The sequence below is a fragment of the Limulus polyphemus genome, unplaced genomic scaffold (assembly GCF_000517525.1).
Source record: "Limulus polyphemus unplaced genomic scaffold, Limulus_polyphemus-2.1.2 Scaffold1620, whole genome shotgun sequence".
Lineage (NCBI taxonomy): Eukaryota > Metazoa > Arthropoda > Merostomata > Xiphosura > Limulidae > Limulus > Limulus polyphemus.
Genome location: NW_013667230.1, coordinates 75,161 through 82,967, shown reverse-complemented (window position 1 = coordinate 82,967; position 7,807 = coordinate 75,161). Strand labels below are relative to the sequence as shown.

At 32.4% G+C, this 7,807-nt stretch overlaps 1 long non-coding RNA gene and 1 pseudogene across 2 annotated transcripts in view; both read right to left on the bottom strand.

Moving 5' to 3' along the window:
- Positions 1 to 7,807, bottom strand: part of LOC106464324 — a 75,866-nt pseudogene that overhangs the window by 30,882 nt on the left and 37,177 nt on the right.
- The window catches only part of LOC111086995, a 15,874-nt gene continuing 12,516 nt past the window's right edge, over positions 4,450 to 7,807 (bottom strand). The window contains exon 3 of one of the 2 annotated variants that reach the window (XR_002611719.1): positions 4,450 to 7,125. This is a non-coding gene — a long non-coding RNA (uncharacterized LOC111086995). The remainder of the gene's footprint in view (positions 7,126 to 7,807) is intronic. The other variant, XR_002611720.1, reaches the window with a different exon arrangement.

Sequence of the window (7,807 nt, the reverse complement as noted above, 5' to 3'; positions counted from 1 at the left end):
TTTTTTTTACGTTTTAGGTTATGCATAGGTAAATAATATATATATATATATATATATATATATACTGAAAAAGTAGTTTCATGGAAAACCTCATTTCATCAGCAGGCACTAAGCAGTGGTAGATTGGCTTAACACTTTCTGTGATCCCCCACTCTACGCAGAATTTCTCATGAAACAACACCAGCAATTGATGGATTCCACTGTCTCCATAATATAGACATAAAGCCCTTTAAAAATGAAAAAAAATTAACAGTTTAACTTCTTAGAACCTTTGTGAATACTGCAGAATGATGACTAGAGGGAGGTGTAAACCAGAGGTAGGTGAAGCAGCAATATGGTGTAAGAAGTGTGAAACATAGGTTTTATGGTCATCCATATCTACATCTGCAAGATCGTATCCAGAGGTGTCATTGGTTAGCGGCAAAAAGGAAGATAAGGGAAGATGATTGGAGAAACCATTCAATCATTCTCTTAGGTAGTCCAGATTACAAGGAAGAAGGAGTATTCAGGGAATTATATTAACCTGTTCCTGTGGTAAAGAGTGCAGGAGACATCCAAGACAAAATGTCAGATTGGTGTCTCCCACAAGCAAGAAGAAGATGAAAATATCTTAAGACAAACACCACTGTACAATGTAAAAGCCCAGAGAACTAGACAGAGGTTACAGTACAGAACAGGATCCAGGAAAAAAGGCCAACTGATGAAAAAGACTCAAAAACGATAAATAAGAACTGGAGGAAAATAAATAAAGGCCAGGAAAGATGCAGAAAGTAGTTGACAAAATCACTCACAAACTGGCAAGAGAAGAAATGGAATGAAGTTGAAGAAGATGATAGGCATACAGAAATTATATTGTACAATCTTGACTTGGAGAATTCACAATTGGAGATGTAGTATGGGACTGAAGACCAACAGAGTAGAAGCCAGGTGTTGAGGAGAGTCACAAAGGTAGCAATGTGAGAGCAAATCCACTAAAAACATCAGAGGATGTAAAAATTACTTTGTAGGAAGGATTCTTTCTAGGTAAGATAGTCAATCTGCCACTAGAGCCAAAGATCCCAAGACATGAAAGACCAGCAACTGAATGTGATCAAAAAGAGAAAGTCTAGAGAAGTGGTTTTCAAACATTTTGGGTTCTGGACCAGTCTGTAAGCTTTGATGTCCAATTGAGATCCAGTAAATATCTTTAGTGCAAAAAAACACCTGGGTTACTAAATACTTACTAAATAAATAAATAAACTATTATCTACTACCAAAGTATTTGCAACCATTTCACAGATTCTGACAACCCACGAGATGAGAAATGTTGGTCTAGAGCAAGGTAACAGAGGTCCCGAGTGCCTCCCTGTTGTTTGACATACAAAGTGATAGTGGAATTGTCTGAACTGATCTTGAACAAAGACTAGACTGATGAGACAAATTATCTCAAGAACACTGATAAGGAGACTGTTCCACTGGAGACCAGACTCCATAATTGATGCAGGTGTCCAAAACCACACTCCACTCAGATGGAGAGACATCATTTTAAAGGTTCTGGTCGAATGTTAGGTTTCTGTTTAGCAAAAAGTTACACAATGGACAATCTGTGCTGTACCTACTATGGTTATGAAAACCCAAATATTTTAGCATTATAAGCACTCAGATGTACTACAAAGCCACTGGAGGCTCTGAACAAATATAAGTCTGGCAGAGGTGGAAGAAAAGGGATGCCCAGGGCTGTGTAGAATTGATTGAGCCACAATGACAGTGAGAGTTGAACAAAAAATGGAAAAATAAAGAGAAGACAGTGGATTTCTGGACATACTTCACTGATCAGCCAAAACCTACTGAAAAGAATACATATGGGTACATTCAAGAGGAACAAAGGACTTAACACAAGAGAGCTCAAAAATGAAAAGCCTCTTGTACAGGAAAAATAAGATAATCAGGAGTTCCATGTCTCAGAGACATAAAGGAGAAGGCTAAGTTCACTTTCCATATTAATTCTGAAAGACTCCCATGTGAAGTAGATACTCAGTGCAGGTCAAAACCAGCCACTTCAAATGAGACGACTCCCAAAGGAAAATGGAAGTCCAATGGTGGATGACACACTGGATGGGGCAAGTATAAGCCAATCATTCATTGAGTAGTGAAATTGTAAGCTTAAGGAATGCATCCTCCATGCAAAAACTCACTGGACCCAATAGAAAACACATTGGGCTATGGCAAACACAAAATCATAGGGCTTTTAACTGAATATTTGACTGTTGTAGATGAGCTGAAGGAAGTAATGGGAAGGTGTATAAATCAGGATATGGAGAAAAACATAAGAGACACTGATCTTGGTCATGCATATCATGGGAGATAGCATCCATCTAAGAGTGAGAAAACTGTTAATTTAAAATAAAGGGACAAAGTTAGTTCATGTATGACATATCTATGACAGGTTGTCAATCTTCCTTTTTCTTGAGAACAACAACAAAAAGATGGGAGTAAAACCATAGATTGGGGTCAAGAACCTGTTTCATGGCATTCATAATTTGGAGTGAGAGGGAGAAGAAGAGATTAAGAGTGGAAGGATAGGGAAAGCCCATAAGAAATCACCTGTGTAACTTAATAGTTTATAGTAAACAGAGTTCACAAGTATGCAAAGTGGGAAACTCGGCTCCAACCAGACTGGAGCTAAGAGGTAGCTCCAGGGACAATTCACTCCCAAAACCCGCAACAGCTAGCTTTCCACAAAGAAGGGAAAGTGAAATAGTAACAAGAGATCCCCAAGCTTCAAGTGGTTGAGGCTCAAGCAAGAAAGTACCCCAAGGTTCATCAAAAACAAGTGCAGAAAGTGAAATCAAAATGTCACTTATCTATATAATCAAAGCAGCAAAGGATGAAGATTGGCTAACCTGATCCTGAACAGGAAGAGGGAATCAAAAGTAAGAGTGGTGGAAACAGTCAGTCAAATTCATCTAAAGATTAAGAGAGATGTTAGAATAGTGGATACATGAATTCATAATCTAGATCAGCATTTCTTAACATTTTCAATACTAGGTACTAAGTCACTGCCTGCCTAAACTATCATAGACTGCTGAATACAATGAGAAACTATTATACCTCACATATGAATATTCTGTCGGTTTATTTCTGGTGAAATCCCATGGACCAGTGGTTGAGAAAAATTGATATGGATGAATAAACTTTTCTTTTTTGTAATGCTCAAATGAGCTTGGTATGTCAGTGGTAGGCTTTAGTCATTATCATAATGATGAAAATGGAGAGTGATTACTAAAACCTGGTTTCTAGATTCTAGGGAATAGCACTGTCAAAAAAACAAAGATCCTGGAAAATACTTCCCAAGATTAAGAGGAAAATCAAATTATCCTAATTTGAATTAAAGTTCTAACTCAAATGTTTAAAGTTTTGTATCTTTGTTTTCATAATCTAGAAAATAAAGGAAAGAAAGATTCACTACAAATGGTACTGAAAATTTAAAATAATAAGTGCAAAAAGTCCATAATTATTAATGAGGAAAAACATGCATAAACCAAGCAGTCCTTAGGAAAACAATGAGTCTTTGTTATGATGCTAGCACTCATGGGAGATTACTATGCATGAAAGATGTGTCACCCCTATTGGTGGTTACCTATAATCTAATGATGATTACATTATAAGCAGTAGTGCAAGATATTTTAAGATTTATTTTTACTTCGTCTTACATTGTATTCATTCTCTTTTCTATAACTCAGTGTTAGGTTTTCAGATTTAACTATGTAATATAGATTATGTCCATTCCTCTCATTATCTGCAGTTACTATCCTGTTCTGTAAGTAATCAGTGGAATTGAGAAAACTGGGTATAAATATATATATCTATATATATAGCAAGGAACTGAACTCTGCTTTTTGAATGTATGTGAAACTTTATTCAAAGTATATCATAATTTTTACTGTATCTCTTCTAGTTGAACAATACATTAATAATGAAGATACAGAACTAATTAATTCATCTGAATGTTAAGATTTGTGTAGAGCTACAAATCAACCTATATGAAAAATTAATTACTTGGATATTCTCTGAGATTCACAATGTAGATGATAATAGTAAGACAATCAGTAACTACAGGATTATTCTATGTTAACTGTGTAGTTTCCTTTTTGTATTAGTAACTTTTTGACTATTACACTGAAGCTGTCTTCATAAATAATATAAAAGTTGCTAACTGTTGTCAGGATTTACACAATAAAATGTTTTGGGGAAAAAATCAGTGAGACATATTTAGACTAAGATTAATATATATATTTCAAAAACAGTTTTATTGAACTCTCAAAGGTGTTCTTTAAATCATTTTTATACAAAGTATTCCCACATAGTTTTGGTACTTGTGGGTTTTAAGAACAATTTCTTGTTCTTTTAAAAAAAAAGATAAGTAAATAAATTATCTTTTTAAACTTTGAATACAAGTTAAAAAGGTGTAGTTCTGATAAAAAAATACTTGGAGAAATAATATTTAAACTATGATTGATAGATTCTTAATAAATAAATTAATGCAGATATGTAACATTTAAAAGTTAACTGTTTTTTTCAGGTGCAGAGAGTGATCAGCATGGTGAGCGCTTCCACCAAGATATTGTTACAATAGAACAGCAATATCAAGGATGATGGAACCCTGCAATAATGGGAGATTACTGATGGTTCTTACAGAAAGAAATTGAGAATATACAAAAAAGGCACAACAGGTCAAGCAGATATTTTGTAACAAAAAAATTACCACAATGAAACTTTTGAAAATAGCCTGAATGTATTTTCACTATATAATCTTATTACACTTGTTTTACACTCATGCAATTTTCACAATATATAAGAATAATTTGAATAAGTCTATCATAACTAGAAAACTAAAGGTGATAGTAATTTTCAACATGATTTTTAGAATCAGCATCGTCAAATTATTTAGAAACAGTTGCATTTTTTTCTAGTAGCAGAGAAAATGTGTTGTTGTTGTCATTGCCTAGTGTTATTCATTTTGCTGTTAGCTCAAATACTTTGAAAGTTTCAACAATAAAACAACACACTTAAACAGAATTTAAATCAAAAATTTTCTGACAAATAATCATTAAGATCCTTTCTCTTTACAACTATTTGTATCTTATTTCTCAAAGATTAGTTAGCTCTTTTATAGCTAATAACTGATAACTGTTTTCTGGATCACTTATTGTAAACTCTTCAACAGTCTTAACAACATGTTTTTCCATTCAAATAATCATATAAATACAAAGCTATAACAAATGCTTAAAAAATACATTTTAACATACAAATTATGTTTCTTATGGATCAAATGGTATCTGGTTTCCAGCTTGTGTACATGTTCTTCCACTTATGTAACAACTATAAAGTCTCATTCCCGTGTGAATCACCCGATGGTCTTTTAAGTGGCTGGACACCCTGAATTTCTTTCCACAAATATTACAACAGTATGGTCTTTTTCCTGTGTAGATGAAATTATGTGATTTTAAACTTCTATCACACAGGTCATAGGTATATGCTTTCTCTGTTAGTTGGATAAGTTTCTTTTTTTTAGGGAGATTTCAGCTTTTAGTTACTGGCTTTCCACAAGTCAATTGTTTCCTCTTCATACACATTATCAAGATCAAGGTAATTTTCATCTTCATTATTACATTCATGGTCACTTCCAGATAAAATAGGAGTAATGCCACATTCTTCTCATATGTTCAGTGGTTTATTCTTCACAAGAACAGTTTTTGCCAAGATGAAAATAGAAGTACTCATCAATTAATCATAGTACAAAATTATTATCAAATCTTAAAGCTTTTGAAAACATATGTCCTACATAAAGAATCTTAATGTAATAAAGTTACTATCCTTAAACAGAACTTTACAGAACTTAAAATGGGATTCAAATATGTACTTATTTCTGAATATTCAGAATCCAGCTACTTTTAAGATCTGCTGCTATACTAATTTTTTCAGCCTTTTCATTTTAAAGATGCACTTCACACTTAAAATATTACAAAATTAATGAGATACTCTTTCACCAATAAGAAATGTGCTAGAGTGATAGTATGATCATTACCAAAGTGTTAGATACAACTGGACATGAGAATGGGTGAAAATGTGTCAAAGTTTTGTACATTTCATAAATGTTGAGTTAGCTCTGGGTAGAAAAAACTGATCCTTACATCAAAGTGAAAGAACAGTACAATACCAGATAGGAAACAGAATCATTTGTTTTTTACTTTTTTAAAGCAAGAAAGAGAAATCTTGCACACAAAAATCACTAACCATACAAGCATCACAGGAAATTTCTAGAAAAACAGGTATTAGACACAAAACCATTGTTTGAAAATTAGGAAAGTCCTAAGTGTTACAAATCTTCACAGAACAATCATATGATGTATAAAAAGATCCTACAGGAGTAATCGATTAAATTCAACAATTTTTTCATTATTCTACTCTATCTCCAGTAATGTGTCTTCTCCTAACTGCAGTGACAGATACGCATATATTTATTCGATAACTCTAACAAACAATTTACTCACACTTTATTATCATAGTAAGAGCAACACCAGTCTGTCAAAATTTTTCAACAGCCCTTTGACATTAACATATATATATTTTAGCAAAATATTTCAAACTCTTGAGGATTTCTGCAGTTTACAGCATTAACCATTCCACTATTGACATATAACCTGAGGTATTCAAAAGACCTTTATTTTACATTTCTGTAATTATAGTACCAATTCTCCTCCTTTCTGTTTCTCACTCTCTTAAACTTATTGACTCTGGACTCATCTAACTTAAGAATTAAATAACTTTCCTCACAGTACTTTTGTATTATCTAACAAGTGTTAAAGTCTTCTCACTGTTGTAGAAATAACAATGGAGAGCATGAATCAAAGACAGTATACCTTTTAACAGATATTATGTGTATTATTCCTTCAAAAATCTATATATTCTGGTAAGTTATAAAAACAAAAATGTGAAAAAGTACTAATTTTTATCTTAATCTACTACTGGACCAGAATATATCAGTTAATTGATTATCACTAACAGCAGATGGTCTAACATTTTTCAGAATATTTATATGAATTCCAACCATACTCTTTACAATAGCTCTTCCTTCATGTTTTCCTATAAAAATGTTCTGTTTATTAAATTATATAAATCTTTAGGAAAAATATAAAAATCTTTATCTTTTGTTTTACAAAAATAAAGAGTACTTACACAGTACCCAGTCATGCACAGGGAAAATAAGAGAGGATGATGACACAGATGTACATAAAACATAAGATTATTAGCTAAATGAAACTACTGTAAAAAATTAATAAACACAACAATAAATATAAAAAATAAAACACACACTTCCTTCATTTGCACCTGAAATCCCTACCCAGAGATAAATGGTTTTGTGTTACTAAAACTGAAGGACATTTCTACCATTTAACTTTTTTTAATGATTTTCTGATTATTAATGTTTCCCTTTTTTATAGATTTTTTTACTTAAAACTTTATTTTTTGTTACGTATGTTTTAGTTTTTTGCACTTTTATCAAGCAATAATGTTTATTGTTTTATTGCATTTAAAAACTTCCAAATTAATGGTGAGACTCACACTGATTGTATCATAATGTTATTATTTTAAATATTTTTAATCTAGTTTTAATCTAACAAACTGTCCACTGCAGTTATCTTGTAAAATTATTCATTTCACGTCTCTATAAAATAATTTCAATACTTGAATCTTTAACACCTTTTCAATAATTACTTATTTCTTTGTATTGTTGCGTCAGCGAGGTCACGTGACTAGTATCACG